This window comes from Coregonus clupeaformis, chromosome 25 (assembly GCF_020615455.1).
Source record: "Coregonus clupeaformis isolate EN_2021a chromosome 25, ASM2061545v1, whole genome shotgun sequence".
Taxonomy (NCBI): domain Eukaryota; kingdom Metazoa; phylum Chordata; class Actinopteri; order Salmoniformes; family Salmonidae; genus Coregonus; species Coregonus clupeaformis.
The window spans coordinates 22,753,061-22,777,286 of NC_059216.1; the positions used below are offsets into that span (position 1 = coordinate 22,753,061).

A 24,226-nucleotide genomic window follows, 5' to 3' on the forward strand; every position below is an offset into this window, starting at 1 on the left:
AGCATTTCGCTACACCCGCAATATCATATGCTAAATATGTGTATGTGACCAATTAAATTTTGATTTGAAATTCGTACACACGTACGGACACACGCATCTTGGATAAAAACAAAAACAAATCAAAGTTGATTCTTAAAACAAAACTCTGGTCTGAATCGTGCTACACTGTGACACATAGGACTGGGTACTTGAGACGGTGACTGATTGGATGTGTCAGCTGAGGACGGTGTGACCCCTCCTCCTCACGTCATAACTCAATCATACTCTGACAGATAGCCTGGCTGGGACCTGGCTGGGACCAGGCTGGGACCTTCAACCATTGACAGCGGAGTTTGAGAGTTAGATCAGTTATATTGTTTGTTACATGTTTGGTGTTAAGGTGTGGCGTTGTATGGACAGGTGGAGTATTAAGGATTGGTGTTTTATGGTCAGATTTGGGATAATTTTAAGGTTAGGTGTTGAGGTTATGTCATGGGAACTGTCATTATATATCAGTGCTGTGCTCAGGTTTAGTCCGTTTATGGTTAGGCTAATGGCGGATACCATTGCATGTTGTTTAGGTTTTGTGTTGTAGGGGTCAGTGTTATCATATTAGCATTCAGGTTTGTTGTTAAGGTTCAGGTCCAAGGGGGAATGCAGGGCTCCTTGCCAGCCGAGCGCAGCATTAAGCATCTCCAGGCCAGATTGAAGTGGCCCACGGCCCTAAGAGAGTGAGAGGAACAAATCAATGCTGAATCAATGGGTTTACTTCATTCCAGCAGCTCCAAGATGGGGGGTTTCTAAAGACTATTGGGCTTATTTAGCATTTACTGTATTTGCCTAAAAGTCTAGGCCTATGTACTTCAAACTGAATCATCACTGAATACAAAAACCCCACCCATCTGCAATGACCAATTCCACTCCCATTACCACTGTTTGTGTTGCTCTCCTGAGTGTTGCTCTCCTGAGGAACAATTGCAAGACCAGAGTCATAGTCCAATTGCCATGTGACGTGTCCAACCGCAGAACCAGCCAACTATCCACTCCGTCACGGGGCAGACATGTCTAGGAGGTGATGCTTTATTAGTGCCATTTCAACCGGCGGGAATGAAAGGCCAACCCGTCGCTCGTATTTCCAGCCAATGAGCTGGCAGTGAGCCTCGGCCCAAAGCACTTAGCATTCCGGAGCAGTGCGGTACCTTGCCTGGACCTCCGCCGCCTCCCGATGCCCCCAACCCACGATTAATCACGCCTCATAAACCCTCCAATTACCCTAATATAATAGGACAGAAATCAGGGCAATTTGCTGCAAAGGCTCAGAGTGCATAATATACCCATGTGTGTGAAAATATGCCTTTTTCTGTTGCCTGCCAGGCAGCAGGTAGGTTGGTTATGTAATTTCTTTCACAGGCCTTGCCACATAAAGGGACGGTGGTTCGAGCTTCAATAGCAACACAGAATGAATAACAGATCAGCCTTTCATTTGAGCATTCCTTCACTCGTTTTGTCACCTCTCCCTCTCTCCTACTCTCTCTATTGTTATCTGAATGGAGGTTTGAATCAGTAGCTCTCCAAACTTGTTGCATATAAGACGTTTCTATTGGTGTTAGGATTTACAGTGAGGGAAAAAAGTATTTGATCCCCTGCTGATTTTGTATGTTTGCCCACTGACAAAGACATAATCAGTCTATAATTTTAATGGTAGGTTTATTTGAACAGTGAGAGACAGAATAACAACAAAAAATAACAAAAAAAATGATTTGCATTTTAATGAGGGAAATAAGTATTTGACCCCTCTGCAAAACATGACTTAGTACTTGGTGGCAAAACCCTTGTTGGCAATCACAGAGGTCAGACGTTTCTTGTAGTTGGCCACCAGGTTTGCACACATCTCAGGAGGGATTTTGTCCCACTCCTCTTGCAGATCTTCTCCAAGTCATTAAGGTTTCGAGGCTGACGTTTGGCAACTCAAACCTTCAGCTCCCCTCCACAGATTTTCTATGGGATTATGGTCTGGAGACTGGCTAGGCCACTCCAGGACCTTAATGTGCTTCTTCTTGAGCCACTCCTTTGTTTCCTTGGCCGTGTGTTGGGTCATTGTCAGGCTGGAATACCCATCCACGACCCATTTTCAATGCCCTGGCTGAGGGAAGGAGGTTCTCACCCAAGATTTGACGGTACATGGCCCCGTCCATCGTCCCTTTAATGCGGTGAAGTTGTCCTGTCCCCTTAGCAGAAAAACACCCCCAAAGCATAATGTTTCCACCTCCATGTTTGACGGTGGGGATGGTGTTCTTGGGGTCATAGGCAGCATTCCACCTCCTCCAAACACAGCGAGTTGAGTTGATGCCAAAGAGCTCGATTTTGGTCTCATCTGACCACAACACTTTCACCCAGTTCTCCTCTGAATCATTCAGATGTTCATTGGCAAACTTCAGACGGGCCTGTATATGTGCTTTCTTGAGCAGAGGGACCTTGCGGGCGCTGCAGGATTTCAGTCCTTCACGGCGTAGTGTGTTACCAATTGTTTTCTTGGTGACTATGGTCCCAGCTGCCTTGAGATCATTGACAAGATCCTCCTGTGTAGTTCTGGGCTGATTCCTCACCATTCTCATGATCATTGCAACTCCACGAGGTGAGATCTTGCATGGAGCCCCAGGCCGAGGGAGATTGACAGTTATTTTGTGTTTCTTCCATTTGCGAATAATCGCATCAACTGTTGTCACCTTCTCACCAAGCTGCTTGACGATGGTCTTGTAGCCCATTCCAGCCTTGTGTAGGTCTACAATCTTGTCCCTGACATCCTTGGAGAGCTCTTTTGGTCTTGGCCATGGTGGAGAGTTTGGAATCTGATTAATTGATTGCTTCTGTGGACAGGTGTCTTTTATACAGGTAACAAACTGAGATTAGGAGCACTCCCTTTAAGAGTGTGCTCCTAATCTCAGCTCGTCTACCTGTATGAAAGACACCTGGGAGCCAGAAATCTTTCTGATTGAGAGGGGGTCAAATACTTATTTCCCTCATTAAAATGCAAATCAATTTATAACATTTTTGACATGCGTTTTTCTGGATTTTGTTGTTGTTATTCTGTCTCTCACTGTTCAAATAAACCTACCATTAAAATTATAGACTGATCATTTCTTTGTCAGTGGGCAAACGTACAAAATCAGCAGGGGATCAAATACTTTTTTCCCATACTGTATAGACTGTTATAGCATTATCTGCAAAACAGTTTTTGGGATTCATTAAATACATGTCAATCCAGACCTAAAAAGAATTAAAAGTACATTCATACAAACTGTATGCCACAACCCCTTCTACAAGTCAGCGTGTTATAACTGATTGACTGCTAACTGCGCTAGTCCAGTATTTCTCAAGTGTGTTGTGGATAGAAATGAGGTCTTCTCATCCATCAGGCAGGTGGCGCTGTTTGCACTGCAGGTAGAGCGAGCCGAGGACACCTCTAGAACATTCCCCGACCTTTGTCCGGTCACGTCCAACAGGTGAAAGAACAGATAAGTTTAACATTACCGAGGAGAAAATAGAGCTGCTGTCACAACAGCAACTGAATAACAAGTCTATGTGTGTAGCCTACCACTAAACAGAGTCTTTGTGTGAATAACAATACCCACATGCAGTTGTCCTGACTTCTTCCATCACCAAAACAGCTATCACTGACACCATGGCATTTATATCAAATCAAATTTGATTGGTCACACACATATTTAGCAGATGTTATTGCGGGTGTAGCGAAATGCTTGTAAAACAATGGCCACAACTACAGTGGCTATAAAAGGTCTACACACCCCTGTTAAAATGCCAGGTTTTTGTGATGTAAAAGAATGAGACAAAGATAAATCATGTCAGAACTTTTTCCACCTTTAAATGTGACCTATAACATGAACAATTCAATTGAAAAACCAAACTGAAATCTTTGAGAAAAAAATTATAAATAAAAAATAACTCAATAACCTGGTTGCATAAGTGTGCACACCCTTAACCTAATACTTTGTTGAAGTACCTTTTGATTTTATTACAGCACTCAGTCTTTTAGCATGGCACATCTTGACGTGGCAACATTTGCCCACTCTTCTTTGCAAAAAGCGCTCCAAATCTGTCAGATTGCGAGGATATCTCCTGTGCACAGCCCTCTTTAGATCACCCCAGAGATGTTCAATTGGATTCAGGTCTGGGCTCTGGCTGGGCCATTCCAAAACGTTAATCTTCTTCTGGTGAAGCCATGCTTTTGTGGATTTGGATGTGTGCTTTGGGTCGTTGTCGTGCTGAAAGGTGAACTTCCTCTTCATCTTCAGCTTTCTAACGGACGCCTGAAGGTTTTGTGCCAAAATTGCCTGGTATTTGGAACTGTTCATAATTCCCTCCACCCTGACTAAGGCCCCGGTTCCAGCTGAAGAAAAACAGCCCCAAAGCATGATGCTGCCACCACCATGCTTCACTGTGGGTATGGTGCAGTGTTGTTTTTGCGCCAAACATACCTTTTGGAATTATGGCCAAAAAGTTCAACCTTGGTTTCATCAGACCATAACACATTTTCCCACGTGCTTTTGGGGGACTTGACGTTTGTTTTTGCAAACTTCAGCCGGGCTTGGATGTTTTTCTTTGTAAGAAAAGGCTTCCATCTTGCCACCCTACCCCATAGCCCATTCATATGAAGAATACGGGAGATTGTTGTCACATGTAGCACACAGCCAGTACTTGCCAGAAATTCCTACAGTTCCTTTAATGTTGCTGTAGGCCTCTTGGAAGCCTCCCTGACCAGTTTTCTTCTCGTCTTTTCATACATTTTGGAGGGACATCCAGTTCTTGGTAATGTCTCTGTTGTGCCATATTTTCTCCACTTGATGATGACTGTCTTCACTGTGTTCCATGGTATATGTAATGCTTTGGAAATTATTTTGTACCCTTCTCCTGACTGATATCTTTCAACAATGAGATCCCTCTGATGCTTTGGAAGCTCTCTGCGGACCATGGCTTTTGCTCTGAGATGCAACTAAGAAAATGTCAGGAAAATCCTACTAGAACAGCTGAACTTTATTTGTGATTAATCAGTCACTTTAAATGATGGCAGGTGTGTAATGACTTCTATTTAACATGAGTTTGAATGTGATTGGTTAATTCTGAACACAGCCACATCCCCAGTTATAAGAGGGTGTGCACACTTATGCAACCAGGTAAGGTTTTTATTTTTCATTTTTCCCCCTTGAAGATTTCAGTTTGTTTTTCAATTGAATTGTTCACATTATAGGTCACATTAACAGTGGAAAAAGTTCTGACATGATTTATCTTTTGTGTCATTCTTTTACATCAGAAAGACCTGCCATTTTAACAGGGGGTGTGTAGACTTTTATATCCACTGTATATGTATATGACAATAGTTGAAAATATAGTGTTGTATTTTGCACATTGCGGAGCTTGATTCCTCCATTAGCTAGGTGGTTTTCAGATTAAGTGCAGTCAGGGGATTGGGGACAACTGTATATGCATGTTTGTTCTGCTCAATTTAACGTCTATAGGAGATGGATTTGCTCTCGTGGGACTTGCTAGCGTTCCTAGCACCAGCCTCCACTGGGTTTAATGCTTCCCAGGAAATTCCATTATAATCTGCCTGGTGAGGTGTCTGGACAAAGGCAGCAGGACGGAGGTGGAGAGGGAGACTGATATAAAGGGGGATAGAGAGATGAAGGAGGAGGGAGGGATGACTGAGGAGAGATTGAGAAGGAGAGAGACTTGATATTGTAAATAATGTAGTCTATTTTCTCTCTATATACTTTATTAGAAAAACTGTAACTTCCTTGTCTATCCTTCTGAACTCAGTCTTCTGAACTCAGTCTTCTTTTCTCTCACACCCCTCAGTCTTTAGCTACTTCCAATTTTGACCCTATTTTAGTCAACCAGACTTTACGTTACCACTCCTCTCAGCCCTGAAGCAAACACTTAAGATGTTGATAAAAAAGAGAAGAGTAGAGAGAAATGCCGTCCCTAGGAAGGGTGCATCACGTCTTGCCAGGCTTTGTTCGCTATACTCGACTTGAGTGGGTTGAGTCACTGACGTTATCTTCCTGTCCGGTCTTGCGCCCCTCGGGCTCGTGTGGTGGGGGTGATCTTCATGGGCTATACTCAGCCTTGTCTCAGGGTAGTAAGTTGGCCATGTACTCTGTTGATATCCCTCTGGGGTGTGGGAGCTGTGCTTTGGAAAAGTGGGAGGGGGTTATATACTGCCTGGTTGGCCCTATCCGGGGTATCGTCGGACGGGGCCACAGTGTACCCCGAACCCCCTCTCAGTCTCCAGTATATATGCTGCAATAGTCTATGTGCCGGGGGGCTAGGGTCAGCCTGTCCTATCTGTTGTATTTGTCCTGTCTTATCTGGTGCCCTGTGTTATCTTAAATATGCTCCCTCTAATTCTCCCATCTCTCTCTCCTCCCGGAGGACGTGAGCCCTTAGACCATGCCTCAGGACTACCTGGCCTGGCGACTCCTGGCTGTCCCTGTCCCCAGCCCACCTGGTCATGCTGCTGATCTGCCTGCGGCTATGGATCCCTTACCTGTTCAACGGACCTGCTACCTTATCCTGGACCTGCTGTTTCGACCTCCTCTCCCTCCCTCTACCGCACCTGCTGTCTCGACCTCTGAATGCTCGGCTATGAAAAAGCCAACTAACATTTACTCCTGAGGTGCTGGCCTGTTGCACGCTCTATAACCACTGTGATTATTATTTGACCCTGCTGGTCATCTATGAATGTTTGAACATCTTGAAGAACGATCTAGCCTTAATGGCCATGAACTCTTATAACCTTCACCCGGCACAGACTGGCCACCCCTCAGAGCCTGGTTCCTCTCTAGGTTTCTTCCTAGGTTCCTGCCTTTCTAGGGAGTTTTTCCTAGCCACCGTGCTTCTACATCTGCATTGCTTGCTGTTTGGGGTTTTAGGCTGGGTTTCTGTATAGCACTTTGTGACATCTGCTGATGTACAAAGGGCTTTATAAATACATTTGATTGATTGCAACAACTACAGTCTGATCATCGTCATTGTCTCTTATAGCCATAGTGCCATTGCCAAACTGCCTCATAATAGATCAATGATAAGATATCCTTCCATTCCACCAGTTTATTCAGCCATAAGAAGCTAAAAATGTTCTCCGGCACGCTGTCAATTTTTTTTATAAAAATCATTATAATTTCATTCACATAGGTGGTCTCCACTGAGCCATTTACTCCCACAACCACTTTCACTCTAAGTAGGGCAGACTTAAAGCTGAAAATGTAGAGCTTGTCTACATTAAACTGTACACATATGGAAAGCTATTTCACGGACCTCTAAAAGACCTGTTATGTTAATGACAGGCTAAGTCAATTCAAATGGTCAGATTTGGGGTTTCCAATAGACATCAAAAAGCATCTGCAAGCTCAGCACCCACATGACCAAGTTAAAGCTCAACCCGCTCCACAAAAGGTTGAGTAAGGCAAACTCAGAGGCTGAAGTTCCTATCAGGCCCTGCTTTGAGGTGTGGTCCAATCAATGTCAGCTCAGCTTGGATGACCGCCACATTCATCTGCTTCCTAGTACTTCACAGCTAACATCAACACTGACCTCATCTACTGGGCTGAGAACTGACCTGGAACACCAGGAAATTAAAGAGAAGCAAACGTTTCCATGAAAAAACACCTCCGTTGCTGTTAAATTGAGGGGTTTATTTGTTTTGAAATGTCACCTCCGAATACGATTCGAGTGGACGGTTACGGAGTGGACACTTATTGAGCGTATTACCATCAGGCCCCTCCTCCATTGTACTGTTATGGTCATTGTGATGGATATTGAGCTGGGGTATTTTTTAAAACCTTCCCTTAGGGAGGATTTCACTTCTTTTTCCACACCTGACCCCACAGCCTTGTCCCTCAGTAAAAATAACCACAGAAGGTGGCTGGGGGGAGTGATAGCTGGCTGCATGGCTCAGACTGTTTGGGGTGGAGGGGTGGAGGCAGGGGCATGGACACAGATGGGCGCCTGAGGGATAGTGCCATCCCCATCCAGGAGTCTAGGCTCGTCAGCGCCAACAGAACAACGCTCTGCAACCTGAACTAAAACAATCTTATCATGGTGAACCAAGGAAGGCCAGTCTCCTCCTTCTATATATTTATATTACACTTTTTAATCAAAATCCCTACATTAAAGATTAATTGCAACAGCTGGGCACAAGGCCAAGGCCTTTCTGTTGCTGGGTAGAACACCACTCTAAATAAAGGCCAATAACCTTCTTCCAAACGCAGTTCTATTCAAGTCATCAGCCTTGTGAAAAGATCGACTACGTCAGTATAGAAAGATGTTATTGATTTGTTGTCTGGAAGCGATGCTTTGAAAAGCTTACGACGTCATGTGTTGGCATCACGTGTTCACTGGAGACTTGAGTCGGCCAATCTTGGACTTGTTAATACAGCATACTGCCAGTTTATTTCACATTAAATAGAAACATTACTCACTTGTGCATGTGCTCCAGCCCAGCAAACATCATGATACTGTAGGTCAGGCCACTCTGGACCAGGAAATGTAAGGCGTACCTGTTGGGAAAAATAAACGACAAGGGGTCAGAACTTAACATTCACCACATGGATCAACACTGTCTCTCTCCTGTCTCTCTCCTATCTGCTCAGTCCTGCTCCCTCCTTTTTCAGACACTCTTTCGCTCTCCCTTCCTCTTTCATCCAATACTGAGGAAAAACACATTCCTGAAGAAGGTGAATAAATCTCTAGTGACATGGAGAGGAAAAGTACAGAGTGTTTTGGCATGCAGCCAGGCAGAGCAGAATTCTGGGACAGTTTCACCAGCACCAGGGCCATACATGAATAAGAAAGTCTAGCGTGACTATGACTACAGATAGTGGACAGTTACTCCCTATAGAAGGGTTGGTTGTTTAGCAACAAAAGCAATGCGTGCACAACTATGGGGCAAAACAGATGGGGTTGGCTTAGATTGTTGACAACATGCAAACTATATTTAGTCTCCAATGTTCATTGAAAACATGCAATACATTTGCACAATGAGCACTTGTCTCAAATACATGGTTACAGTTGTATGTTAGCTAGCTATCAAATTTTAGCCATATTAGCATAGACATGACATCAGTCAAAACCCCTCAAAACAAGATACGGTTTCAAGAACAAGATAAAACTTGCTGAAATGAGCCACCAAGATTCCCCACATGGCAGCTTCTTGTCATATTGCTAGCTATCTCGGCCATCCAAAATCCACAACAACTAAGAGACTTCTTGCCCCATTGAAGCATGCACATTGTTTTCATGACGTTTCAGCTAACCCGTCTATAGCCGCAGCCCTGACATCTCAGTACCATGTTATGTCTCCATCTCTGAGGACTGTCAATCTGTGTGTGTGTGTGTGTGTGTGTGTGTGTGTGTGTGTGTCCATCATGACCGAGTGTGGGCTCTCAGACACTGTCAGACACATCATCATCAACACCACCACACAGACAGACTGTGCACTTTCAAGGGCGTGATGAACCAACACGTTCCCTGAAGGTGAGATGACACATTATGTTAGTGTGTTACCAACACAACAGCAGGGGGCAACTCCGAACTATCATGGGGACTGTCAATTAATCCAAGGTGTACTGCCATTGGATAGCACCAACTACCATGTATATACAGTGAGGGAAAAAAGTATGATCCCCTGCTGATTTTGTACGTTTGCCCACTGACAAAGAAATTATCAGTCTATAATTTTAATGGTAGTTTTATTTGAACAGTGAGAGATAGAATAACAACAACAAAATCCAGAAAAACGCATGTCAAAAATGTTATAAATTGATTTGCATTTTAATGAGGGAAATAAGTATTTGACCCCATCTCAATCAGAAAGATTTTTGGCTCCCAGGTGTCTTTTATACAGGTAACGAGCTGAGATTAGGAGCACACTCTTAAAGGGAGTGCTCCTAATCTCAGTTTGTTACCTGTATATAAGACACCTGTCCACGAAGCAATCAATTAATCAGATTCCAAACTCTCCACCATGGCCAAGACCAAAGAGCTCTCCAAGGATGTCAGGGACAAGATTGTAGACCTACACAAGTCTGGAATGGGCTACAAGACCATCGCCAAGCAGCTTGGTGAGAAGGTGACAACAGTTGGTGCGATTATTCGCAAATGGAAGAAACACAAAAGAACTGTCAATCTCCCTTGGCCTGGGGCTCCATGCAAGATCTCACCTCGTGGAGTTGCAATGATCATGAGAACGGTGAGGTATCAGCCCAGCTGTGCCCTGGACACCATATGTGAATTGATTGCCCCCATTTATCCTCTGAGTTTGTACTGCTTGGTGACCTAAATTGGGATATGCTTAATACCCCAGCCATCCTACAATCCAAGCTAGATGCCCTCAACCTCACGCAAATTATCAACGAACCTACCAGGTACAACCCTAAATCCCTTAAACATGGGTACCCTCATAGATATCATCCTGACTAATATACCCTCTAAATACACCTCAGCTGTCTTCAACCAGGATCTCAGCGATCACTGCCTTATTGCCTGCGTCCGTAACGGGTCCGCGGTCAAACGACCACCCTCATCACTGTCAAACGCTCCCTAAAACACTTTAGCGAGGAGGCCTTCCTAATTGACCTGGCCTAGGTATCCTGGATGGATATAGATCTCATTCCGTCAGTAGAGGATGCCTGGTTGTTCCTTAAAAGTAATTTCTCTCAATCTTAAATAAACATGCCCCATTCAAAAAATACAGAACTAAGAACCGATATAGCCCCTGGTTCTCCTCAGACTTGACTGCCCTTGACCAGCACAAAACATCCTGTGGCGTACAGCATTAGCATCAAATAGCCCCCGCGATATGCAACTTTTCAGGGAAGTTAGGAACCAATATACACAAGCAGTCAGGAAAGCAAAGGCTAACTTTCAAACAGAAATTTGCATCCTGTAGCACTAACTCCAAAAAGTTTTGGGACACTGTAAAGTCCATGGAGAATAAGAGCACTTCCTCCCAGCTGCCCACTGCACTGAGGCTAGAAACACTATCACCACCCGATAAATCTACAATAATCGAGAATTTCAACAAGCATTTTGCTACAGCTGGCCATGCTTTCCATCTGGCTACCACTAACTCGGCCACCAACTCTGCACCCTCTGCTGCAACTTGCCCATGCCCCCCGCTTCTCCTTCACACAAATTCAGACAGTTGATGTTTTGAAAGCGCTGCAAAATCTGGACCCCTACAAATCAGCTGGGCTAGACAATCTGGACCCTTTCTTCCTAAAACTAGCCTGCCAAATTGTCGCAACCCCTATTACTAGTCTGTTCAACCTCTCTTTCATAACGTCCTGAGATCCCCAGAGATTGGAAAGCTGCCGCTGTCATCCCCCTCTTCAAAGGGCGTGACACTCTAGATCCAAACTGCTACAGACCTATATCCATCCTGCCCTGCCTTTCGAAAGTATTCGAAAGCCAAGTTAACAAACAGATCATCGACCATTTGAATACCACCGTACCTCTCCGCTATGCAATCGGTTTCGAGCTGGTCACGGGTGCACTTCAGCCACGCTCAAGGTCCTAAACGATATTATAACCGCGATTGATAATAGACAGTACTGTGCAGCCGTCTTCATCGACCTGGCCAAGGCTTTCGACTCTGTCAACCACCGCATTCTTATTGGCAGACTAAATAGCCTTGGTTTCTCAAATGACTGCCTCGCCTGGTTCACCAACTACTTCTCAGATAGAGTTCAGTGTGTCAAATCGGAGGGCCTGTTGTCTGGACCTATGGCAGTCTCTATGGGGGTGCCACAGGGTTCAATTCTTGGGCCGACCACTTTTCTCCGTGTATATCAATGATGTCGCTCTTGCTGCTGGTGACTCTCAGATCCACCTCTACGCAGACGACACCATTTTTGTATACATCTGGCCCTTCATTGGACACTGTGTTAACAAACCTCCAAACGAGCTTCAATGCCATACAACAATCCTTCAGTAGCCTTCAACTGCTCTTAAACACTAGTAAAACTAAATGCATGCTTTTCAATCGAACGCTGCTAGCACCCGCCCACCCGACTAGAATCACCACTCTCGACGGGTCTGACCTAGAGTATGTGGACAACTACAAATATCTAGGTGTCTGGTTAGACTGTAAACTCAACTTCCAGACTCACATAAAGAATCTCCAATCCAAAGTTAAATCTAGAATCGGCTTCCTATTTCGCAACAAAGCCTCCTTCACTCATGCTGCCAAACATGCCCTCGTAAAACTGACTATCCTACCGATCCTTGACTTCGCGATGTCATTTACAAAATAGCCTCCAACACTCTACTCAGCAAATTGGATGTAGTCTATCACAGTGCCATCCGTTTTGTCTCCAAAGCCCCATACACTACCCACCACTGTGACCTGTACGCTCTTGTTGGCTGGTCTTCACTACATGTTCGTCAGTCAAACCCACTGGCTCCAGGCCATCTATAAATCACTGCTAGGCAAATCCCCGCCCTATCTTAGCTCATTGGTCACCATAGCAGCACCCACCCGTAGTCTGCGCTCCAGCAGGTATATCTCACTGGTCATTCCCAAAGCCAACACCTCCTTTGGCCGCCATTCCTTCCAGTTCTCTGCTGCCAATGACTGGAACGAATTGCAAAAATCTCTGAAGCTGGAGACTCTTATCTCCCCCAATAACTTTAAGCATCAGTTGTCAGAGCACCTTACCGATCACTGCACCTGTACACAGCCCATCTGAAATTAGCCCACCCAACTACCTCATCCCTATATTGTTATTTAATTTGCTCTTTTGCACCCCAGTATCTCTATTTGCACATAATCTCTTGCACATCTAGCATTCCAGTGTTAATACTATTGTAATTATTCTGCACTATAGCCCATTTATTGCCTTACCTCCATAACTTGCTACATTTGCACACACTGTATATATATTTTCTGTTGTATTTTCTGACTTTATGTTTTTTCTTTACCCCATATGTAACTCCTGTGTTGTTTTTATTGCACTACTTTGCTTCATCTTGGCCAGTCGCAGTTGTAAATGAGAACCTGTTCTCAACTGGCTTACCTGGTTAAATAAAGGTGAAATAAAAATAAAAAATAAAAAAAAAACTACACGGGAGGATCTTGTCAATGATCTCAAGGCAGCTGGGACCATAGTCACCAAGAAAACAATTGGTAACACACTACGCCGTGAAGGACTGAAATCCTGCAGCGCCCGCAAGGTCCCCCTGCTCAAGAAAGCACATATACAGGGCCGTCTGAAGTTTGCCAATGAACATCTGAATGATTCAGAGGAGAACTGGGTGAAAGTGTTGTGGTCAGATGAGACCAAAATCAAGCTCTTTGGCATCAAATCGCCGTGTTTGGAGGAGGAGGAATGCTGGGGGTGTTTTTCTGCTAAGGGAACAGGACAACTTCACCGCATTAAAGGGACGATGAACGGGGCCATGTACCGTCAAATCTTGGGTGAGAACCTCCTTCCCTCAGCCAGGGCATTGAAAATGGGTCGTGGATGGGTATTCCAGCATGACAATGACCCAAAACACACGGCCAAGGCAACAAAGGAGTGGCTCAAGAAGAAACACATTAAGGTCCTGAGTGGCCTAGCCAGTCTCCAGACCATAATCCCATAGAAAATCTGTGGAGGGGAGCTGAAGGTTCGAGTTGCCAAACGTCAGCCTCGAAACCTTAATGACTTGGAGAAGATCTGCAGAGAGGAGTGGAACAAAATCCCTCCTGAGATGTGTGCAAACCTGGTGGCCAACTACAAGAAACGTATTTTTTATTTTTTTTTACTTGCTTTTGCCACCAAGTACTAAGTAATGTTTTGCAGAGGGGGTCAAATACTTATTTCCCTCATTAAAATGCAAATCAATTTATAACTTTTTTGACATGCATCTTTCTGGATTTTTTGTTGTTATTCTGTCTCTCACTGTTCAAATAAACCTACCATTAAAATTATAGACTGATCATGTCTGTCAGTGGGCAAACTTACAAAATCAGCAGGGGATCAAATACTTTTTTCCCCTCACTGAACTGTAGTATGGATGGTCAGGCCACATGGGCATTTAAGAGGGCTGGTAGTCCCAAAGAAAGATGGGAGTACATTTTGACCTCCTGTGGTGGTTATTACTAATAATATACTGGTCTGTTCATATGATAGTGTACACAGTAGAGCTGGGACGATACCAGTATCGCAATATTCTTTCCATGGCAAAAAATGAAAACACAAAGCAGACCAAACTCTTTGGTCCTTTAAAAACCTGTTGTGTGCTATAGCTTGGAAAATAAATACATGTGACTCTGGATAACAACATAATTATGTTAATTTCCAACATTAGGCTGTTTTCCCTAAAGAAGTTAAACCCGCTTCGATGTTTGTTTCCTTGCCACGTTACTAACGAGTATCGCGATACTGGTATCGTCCCGGCCCTAGTACACAGTAAGTATAATGGTGATGATGGACAAAGATCCAAATATATCTACAGTACACAGTAGTATAATGGTGATGATGGACAAAGATCCAAATATATCTACAGTACACAGTAGTATAATGGTGATGATGGACAAAGATCCAAATATATCTACAGTACACAGTAGTATAATGTGGCAACTATCTTGGTAAGTCCCCTAGGGCGTTGTGTGTCCTCAGAGTCTGAGGTACAGTAGAGGAGTGGAGTTAGTGTGCGTGCGTCATTCAGAGTCAATATGTCATACAGAATTGAGTGGTAACAGGACTGTGGGAAGAGGAGGACTGAGTTATAAAGTTAGTCAGTTCATGCCTTCTGGGAGTGCTATGGGCAGAGTTAGAAAGCTGGCAGTCAGAAGTTTTACAACGTACGTTTACTTTTAATCCGTCTATCTGCATATCTCAAGACATGGCATATGAGGGTGCAGTGAGATACCCAATGGGTTGGACAATATTATTTTCGTCACTTATATTGAAGAAGCTATTACTTAAATACTGGAAGTCAAAATGATACTCCAACGTTAAGAGAATGGAAAAATCTAATGCTTTATTATTTAAATACAGAAAATAAATCTGCCTACAGACAGAAACAACAACACAACCTGAAGTCATATGGGGCAGAGTCTTACAAGCATTGGAAACATTGGTGTGGGATACGGTGGGAACATGTGGGTCTGAGCAAGTATGTCGTCATTAATGTTTGTTGAAATGTATGTAAATGTTAAGTTGTCTATTGTTTTTGTCGATGTATGTTTTTGTTTATAAAATTAAAAAAAAGTAAAATAAAATATTACAAAAAAGGAAATGGCTTGTCAGTGATTGTCAAACTAAAGCGATAGGAATTAATGCAGTTTATGGTACTACTGTCTTCTATGTATTCTACGTTCTAAAGCCGTTAAGGTGTGTTTCAAAGCTGACTAACAACAAGACATGCATCAATTACACTAAAAGCCACCACACATAATATGATCAGACCACAACAGTATCACCTTACCATCAATATTATGTGCTGATGGTGGCATCACATGATCAAACATGCTCAGAGCCACTGCCATGGTGGAATGACGCAGTTAGCGTTCCAAACATTTTCCCGTACACACACACACACACAGAGAAAACCCTGAGGGGCACACTGCCAAGGGACGGCAGGTCGTTTATAACGGGCCCAACGGCTTCCTAATTGGATATCAATTGCCCCGCATCGACCAGTTTGCCTTGGCCCGTAAAGGATGGAGGAGGGTGGCTGAGAGGGGGGGAGGGAGGAAGGCCAGAGGCAGTAGAGATAGGTGGAGGGAGGAGAGGGGGTGAGGCTCAGAGATAGACAGGGGAGGATAGGGGTGAAGCAGAAAGGTGTGAAGGAGGGAGGAGGGTGAGAGAGGCAAGACTTGGGAGAGAGAGGAAGAGTGCGAGAGAGGGAGGAGGGTGAGAGAGGGAAGACTGTGAGAGGGAAGAGTCGAGAAGCAGGAAGGGGTGAGGAAGGGAGATAGGAAGGAGGAACCAGGGATGAGAGACAGAATTTAGGGAAGAAAGGTGAGGGTGAAAAGATGTGTGACGGTAACAGCACTCACCAGCCGAAGCAGAAGAGAGCCAGGTAGAAGCCAAGCAGAGTAGCCACCACATGTCTGATGAAGGGACTGGTCTTACTGGGGTGGAGATACAGACGAACCAGAAGGCTGTGAGCAGGGCAAACAGCTGGCACACCACAAAGTTCACCTGGGAGAGGAGACACACAAGGGACATAATCAAAACTTTAGTGAGTTTTGTAAAACTAAAACTGAGTCTAAAAACAGCTTCTATTACCAGGCCATCAGACTGTGTAACAACCATCACTAGCTGTGTATCAGGTGATGCACACACACTCACAAAACACACGCACATACACAAGCTATACACACACACACAACTCATACTCAAACAGACGCACATACAGTGGGGAAAAAAGTATTTAGTCAGCCACCAATTGTGCCAAGTTCTCCCACTTAAAAAGATGAGAGGCCTGTAATTTTCATCATAGGTCACGTCAACTATGACAGACAAAATGAGAATTTTTTCTCTCCAGAAAATCACATTGTAGGATTTTTAATGAATTTATTTGCAAATTATGGTGGAAAATAAGTATTTGGTCAATAACAAAAGTTTCTCAATACTTTGTTATATACCCTTTGTTGGCAATGACACAGGTCAAATGTTTTCTGTAAGTCTTCACAAAGTTTTCACACACTGTTGCTGGTATTTTCGGCCCATTCCTCCATGCAGATCTCCTCTAGAGCAGTGATGTTTTGGGGCTGTCGCTAGGCAACACGGACTTTCAACTCCCACTCCAAAGATTTTCTATGGGGTTGAGATCTGGAGACTGGCTGAGCACTCCAGGACCTTGAAATGCTTCTTACGAAGCCACTCCTTCGTTGCCCGGGCGGTGTGTTTGGGATCATTGTCGATGCTGAAAGACCCAGCTACGTTTCATCTTCAATGCCCTTGCTGATTGAAGAAGGTTTCACTCCAAAATCTTACGATACATGGCCCCATTCATTTCTTTCCTTTACGGATCAGTCGTCCCTGGTCCCTTTGCAGAAAAACAGCCCCCAAAGCATGATGTTTCCACCCCCATGCTTCACAGTAGGTATGGTGTTCTTTGGATGCAACTCAGCATTCTTTGTCCTCCAAACACGGGTTGAGTTTTTACCAAAAAGTTATATTTTGGTTTCATCTGACCATATGACATTCTCCCAATCCTCTTCTGGATCATCCAAATGCACTCTAGCAAACTTCAGACGGGCCTGGACATGTACTGGCTTAAGCAGGGGGGGACACGTCTGGCACTGCAGGATTTGAGTCCCTGGCGGCGTAGTGTGTTACTGATGGTAGGCATTGTTACTTTGGTCCCAGCTCTCTGCAGGTCATTCACTAGGTCCCCCCTGTGGTTCTGGGATTTTTGCTCACCGTTCTGTGATCATTTTGACCACGGGGTGAGATCTTGCGTGGAGCCCCAGATCGAGGGAGATTATCAGTGGTCTTGTATGTCTTCATTTCTAATAATTGCTCCCACAGTTGATTTCTTCAAACCAAGCTGCTTACCTATTGCTAGATTCAGTCTTCCCAGCCTGGTGCAGGTCGTTACAATTTTGTTTCGTGGTGTCCTTTGACAGCTCTTTGGTCTTGGCCATAGTGGAGTTTGGAGTGTGATTGTTTGAGGTTGTGGACAGGTGTCTTTTATACTGATAACAAGTTCAAACAGGTGCCATTAATACAGGTAATGAGTGGAGGACAGAGGAGCCTCTTAAAGAAGAAGTTACAGGTCTGTGAGAGCCATACATCTTGCTTGTTTGTAGGTGACCAAATACTTATTTTCCACCATAATTAGCTAATAAATTCATGAAAAAATCCTACAATGTGATTTTCTGGATTTTTTTCTTCTCATTTTGTCTGTCATAGTTGACGTGTACCTATGATGAAAATTACAGGCCTCTCATCTTTTTAAGTGGGAGAACTTGCACAATTGGTGGCTGACTAAATACTTTTTTCCCCCACTGTACACACACACACACAGCCAACGCTGCTGTCCCATGTCATACAGACATTAAACCACTAGACACTTCCCGTTTCACACAGAGTATTTAAATACTGTATTCCCGACATAGCTCATTCTAATATTCCTACTACTGTACACATCATTTTTACTAGTATAGCCAGGGCTCTAAATACATTCATGAAATCATTGGTAGCGCTGGTGCTCCTAACTTCAAAAAGTAAGTAGCACCAGACAAAATTTAGGAGCACCAGAAAAGAGAGATCTTTTTTACTGCAAACTGCAACTGTCATCAGGTGTTTCCTTGAAGATGTACATTTACATTGAAGTCACTTGGCAGACGCTCTTATCCAGAGCGACTTACAGTAGTGAGGGCATACATTTTCATACATGTTTCTGTACTGGTCCCCCGTGGGAATCGAACCCACAACCCTTGTGTTGCAAGCGCCATGCTCTACCAACTGAAAGGGCAAGACATTCGAATACAACTTTTAATAATTGTATTCAAAAGTGCAACTGCAAACATATTTACATACAGTGGGGAAAAAAGTATTTAGTCAGCCACCAATTGTGCAAGTTCTCCACTTAAAAGATGAGAGAGGCCTGTCATTTTCATCATAGGTACACGTCAACTATGACAGACAAATTGAGAAAAAAAATCCAGAAAATCACATTGTAGGATTTTTAATGAATTTATTTGCAAATTATGGTGGAAAATAAGTATTTGGTCACCTACAAACAAGCAAGATTTCTGGCTCTCACAGACCTGTAACTTCTTCTTTAAGAGGCTCCTCTGTCCTCCACTCGTTACCTGTATTAATGGCACCTGTTTGAACTTTATCAGTATAAAAGACACCTGTCCACAACCTCAAACAGTCACACTCCAAACTCCACTATGGTCAAGACCAAAAGAGCTGTCAAAGGACACCAGAAACAAAATTGTAGACCTGCACCAGGCTGGGAAGACTGAATCTGCAATAGGTAAGCAGCTTGGTTTGAAGAAATCAACTGTGGGAGCAATTATTAGGAAATGGAAGACATACAAGACCACTGATAATGCTCCCTCGATCTGGGGCTCCACGCAATGATCTCATCCCGTGGGGTCAAAATGATCACAAGAACGGTGAGCAAAAATCCCAGAACCACACGGGGACCTGAGATGAATGACCTGCAGAGAGCTGGGACCAAAGTAACAAAGCCTACCATCAGTAACACACTACTCCGCCAGGGACTCAAATCCTGCATTGCCAGACGTGTCCCCCTGCTTAAGTCCAGGCCCGTCTGAAGTTTGCTAGAGTGCATTTGGATGATCCAGAAGAGGATTGGGGGAATGTCATATGGTCAGATGAAACCAAAATATAACTTTTTTGGTAAAAACTCAACTCATCGTGTTTGGAGGACAAAGAATGCTGAGTTGCATCCAAAGAACACCATGCCTACTGTGAAGCATGGGGGTGGAAACTTCATGCTTTGGGGCTGTTTTTCTGCAAAGGGACCAGGACGACTGATCCGTGGCAAAAGGAAAGAATGAATGGGGCCATGTATCGTGGATTTTGAGTGAAAACCTCCTTCCATCAGCGGCATTGAAGATGAAACGTGGCTGGGTCTTTTAGCATGACAATGATCCCAAACACACCTCCCCGGCAACCGGAAGGAGTGACTTCGTAGAAGCGATTTTCCGGGTCCTGGAGTGGCTAGCCCAGTCTCCAGATCTCAACCCCATAGAAAATCTTTGGAGGAGTTGAAAGTCGTGTGTTGTGACAGCCAAACATCACTGCTCTAGAGAGATCTGCATGGAGAATGGGCCAAAATACCAGCAACAGTGTGCCGAAAACCTTGTGAAGACTTTTAGAAAGCGGATTTGGCCTGTGTCATTGCAACAAGGGTACAACAAAGTATTGAGAAACTTTATTTATTGACCAAATACTTATTTTCCACCATAATTTGCAAATAAATTCATAAAAAAAGCCTACAATGTGGTTTTCTGGTTTTTTTCTCATTTTGTCTGTCATAGTTGACATGCTTACCTGTGATGAGAAATTACAGGCCTCTCTCATCTTTTTAAGTGGGAGAACTTGCACAATTAGTGGCTGGCTAAATGCTTTTTTTTCCCCACTGTATGTGATTTGTTTTGGGCAAAACAAATACCCAATATACAAAACAGAACATGGATTGTATTCAAAAGTGCAACAGCAAACCTATTTCAAATCCAAATTTTGCAGTCACGTGAAATGCTTATTACAGCCCTTTCCCAACAATGCAAAGTAAAAAAAAACTTGAAAAATGAAAATTACAACACAATAAAATAACAATAACGAGCTATATACCACGAGTACCAGTACAGAGTCAGCGTGCAGGGGTACAAGGTGTTTGAGGTAATATGTACATGTAGAGTAGAGGAGTAAAAGTGACTGAACAATCAGGATAGATAATAAACAGTAGCAGCAAGCGTATGTGAAGAATGTGAAAAGAGGGTCTGTGTGTGTGTGGCGTCAATATGCATGTGTGTTTTGCGCGTGTGAGTGTATGTAGTGTGTATCTGTGTTGGAGTGTCAGTGTAGTATGTGTGAGTATGTGGGTAGAGTTCAGTTAGGGTAGCCGGTGCAAAGAGGGTCAGTGCAAATAAAAGGGGGTCAAAGCGCAAATAGTCGGGGTAGCCATTTGATCAACTGTTCAGCAGTCTTATGGCTTTAGGGGTAGAAGCTGTTCCAATTGTTTGGGAACTTGGCGCTCCGGTGCCGCTTGTCATGAGGTAGAAGAGAGAACAGTCTATGGCTTGGATGGCTGAAGTCTGAACATTTTTGGGGCTTTCTGGCTTTCCTCTGGTATAGGGGTCCTGGATGGCAGGGAGCTCGGCCCCAGTAATGACTGGGCAGTGCGCCCACTACCTCTGTGCGCCAGGTGCATTACAGTCGGATACAAAGCAGTTGCCATTACAAGCGGTGATGCAGCCAGTCAAGATGCTCTCAATGGTGCAGCTGTATAACTGTTTGAGATCCAAGGGACCCATGACAAATCTTTTCAGCCTCCTGAGGGAAGGCGTTGTCGTCCAGTATTTGGTATTGGAGTGCGTGCGTGGGCCCTGCAGTCGTGGGTGAACAGGGAGTACAGGAGGGGACTAAACCCGCATCTCTCCAGGGGCCCCGTGTTTCCGGAGGGTTCAGTGTGGCCCCAGGATGTGTTGTTGCCTGTAGCCCTCTTCCCAGGGGCGGCCCGTCAGGAAGTCAGGATCCAGTTGCAGAGGCAGAGTGAGGGCATCCAGTCCCAGGGTCCTTAAGCTTAGTGATGAGCTTTGTGGGCACTATGTGGTGAGTGAACACTGGAGCTGTAGACAATGGGCAGCATTCTCACATAGGTGTTGCTTTTTGTCCAGGAGGGAAGGCAGTGTGGAGTGCAATAGAGATTGCGTCATCTGTGGATCTGTTGAGGGCATTGTAATACCAAATTGGAGTGGGTCCAGGGTGTCACCGGGATGATGGTGTTGATGTGAGCCATAGCCAGCCTTTCAAAGCACTTCTTGGCTACAGATGTGAGTGCTGGCGGGGCGATAGTTATTTACCTTAGTGTTCTTGGGCACAGGGACTTGGTGGGCTGCTTGAAACATGTAGGTATTACAGACTGGGTCAGGGAGAGGTTGAAAATGTCCAGTGAAGACACTTGTTACATAGGTAACTAGTTTTGGACAGCAAAGAAATGTAACATACAAAACAGAACTACTGATTGTATTTAAAGTGCAACTACCAAACTAAACTGTTATCTATTACTGCATTCAGCTAACAGATAATAATAAATAATAATAATAATAATAATAATAAATACAAAACTATTGTAAGGCAACAATGCTGACTGTGAACTGATACTTGGATAATGAAATAAATGTTTCAGCCTCCTCTCACAATAAATAAATCAATTTATTTGATCAGAACTCACTAATAATAAATCAACTTGCTTTTAGGGTTAGGGTTTGAGATAGGGGCGTCCCCAAGAGCCCCGATAGCTTTAACCCTCTTCCTGGATAGTTAGTCCGGATGGTGCCAATAATATATTTGGAGGGTTGACGTTGTAATCCATTCATTTTCTGGGGTAGGTAACATGGTTTCAGATTTGGTAAAAGCCATCTCCTCTTTTGGCAATGCAGTAAGCAGTGTTCAATTTAATCTCTAGCTCAGTTAGCTCTGCCTGTTGACCTGATTCAGATTGGGCAGCCACCTGGCTGCTCTGCCAGTGCCAAAAAATCGCAGTCTTATTAGTGTGATGTTGCTCCAGCCCCTGTCCCGATGCACTTGTCCTGTCATTTTGATGCTTATAACTTAAGTTGTAATTTTAGCTTGATCGTCGTTTTTTTTGAGTTGCAGGACCCAGTGGCAAATAAGCCTTTCCCCGCTCGCCTATACTCACACTTTCCGACAGTACTACTTCAGAACATTGTGATGCCAGATTTGTATTCCTCCCTAGCCACTTGAATTATTAGCAAGCAAACCCCCCCTCTTGAAAGTGTTGTAGATATTTGTTTTTTTTTCTGGATGTGGTGGATCGGTGGCGCAGCATCTCCGACATTGTCCTCATCTTCTTCTGGTTGATAGTTTCATTGTTGAAGTTCTTGCTTGCCAGCTAGCTTGCTAGCTGTCGAGTGTCATTTGGGCTGGAAAAGGCCAGGCGGTTCTGGGAAAGTTTGTGTGAAAAGGATTGTTGTGCCTGGCCGTGTGCCTGGCGCATGATTCATTTAATTAGCTATATTTTAACATTTCTAGCATAAAGATTGGTTATGATTTACCGAAATTATCAGCCTGTGTTGTTTGAGCAGTGGTAGAAGAGAAAGTATTGTTGCAGCTAAATTATTCTGTGCCGCATTTTGTTGGATAATTGTTTTGTTGCACCAGGTGCTCCCAAATGAAAATACTGGTCGCACAGCAAAAAAAAAGCAAAAATATTTGCATGCCTGCACCAGAGTAGATCTTGTGCTAAATTATTCGGTGTATATGTATAGATTGCATTTTGATTACTGTTAAAGAAGTGCTAATTGGGTCGAGTTTTGTGTCGGATTTCCCGACATTCTTGATTCCTTTGTTTTTTTTTTGACTTTTATTATTTGTTAGGAGCTAGTAACATAAGCATTTCACTGCACCTGCAATAACATCTGCTAAACTGTGTGCGAGCCAATAAATCAATTTACTGAACAGAGCAGTGCCTTTTTCCAGAAGCGAACAGAAGACACACTATTAGAGCACCATGACAGCTGATTTTCTACTAAGGGGAGAAGTACACTTTGTTGATGAGACCACAAGCTCTTTGATAAGGCTGTTTGCGCAGATAACCCTGTGGATAAAGCGCTGGAACCTTTTTGTTCTTTGCCAGATATTTGCTTTCCTCCTGTATAAAAGGCTACTCGGTGTCAATGATCAAATTCAACTCAAGACTTGTCACACACAGATATATCCCATCTTATCAGCTGTAGTAGGCACGAATTATTTTCAGAAGCCCGGCGTGCTGCTAAATGTCAGCAATGGGACAGCAACTATCCGTTACACTAGTCTCCTTTCACTTTGCCTTTCCGTGATTCATGTCCCCCTGGAGTTGCAAAAAGCACAGAGTTAACAATAACACAGTGTGCACAGTAACTGTGAGTCACACATAGGGCTGTGGCGGGTCATTCATTTTGTCAGCCGGTGATTGTCAAGCAAATAACTGCCGGTCTCACGGTAATTGATATGCTGCACCAACCCCATAGCATCTCTGGCTTCCGCGCCGGCCTACACAGTGCTGGTGCAGAACCTTTGGAACATCTACATTTAAAAAAGAAGTTTAATAAATCCATGTAAAACATTCCTACACCATCACAAAAATTCCATTTGTAGACAGGTCTAGAAAGCGTGATATGGGAAGAAAACGTAGTCTATTTCAGAATAGCATCCTAAAGAGTTGTCCTATGTTGGAGTGCCCTGATCTGGCTATGCCAATATGGGTGGCTGTAGGATACACTAGTTCATTTAGCAGACAAGATTTCCTTAAGAATTCCATGGCATTGGCATTGTGTAGTAGTGTAGAGACCACAATTGAACATAGCTGAATAAAAATAGAAAGGATAGTTTCTCCAAACATTCAAGGAGTGCGCATTACATACGGCTATTCTGTGTTAGAGTGGTTAACAAAAAACATATGTGTGCTCCTTATATACTTAATTTAGAGGAGTTATTTATGTAATTTCAGTTGTGATACAAGCGTT

General features: G+C 43.8%; 1 pseudogene; it reads right to left on the reverse strand.

Moving 5' to 3' along the window:
* LOC123481865 overlaps positions 1–16,217 on the reverse strand; it is a 42,144-nt pseudogene extending 25,927 nt beyond the window's left edge.
* Between the last annotated feature and the right edge of the window lie 8,009 nt (positions 16,218–24,226).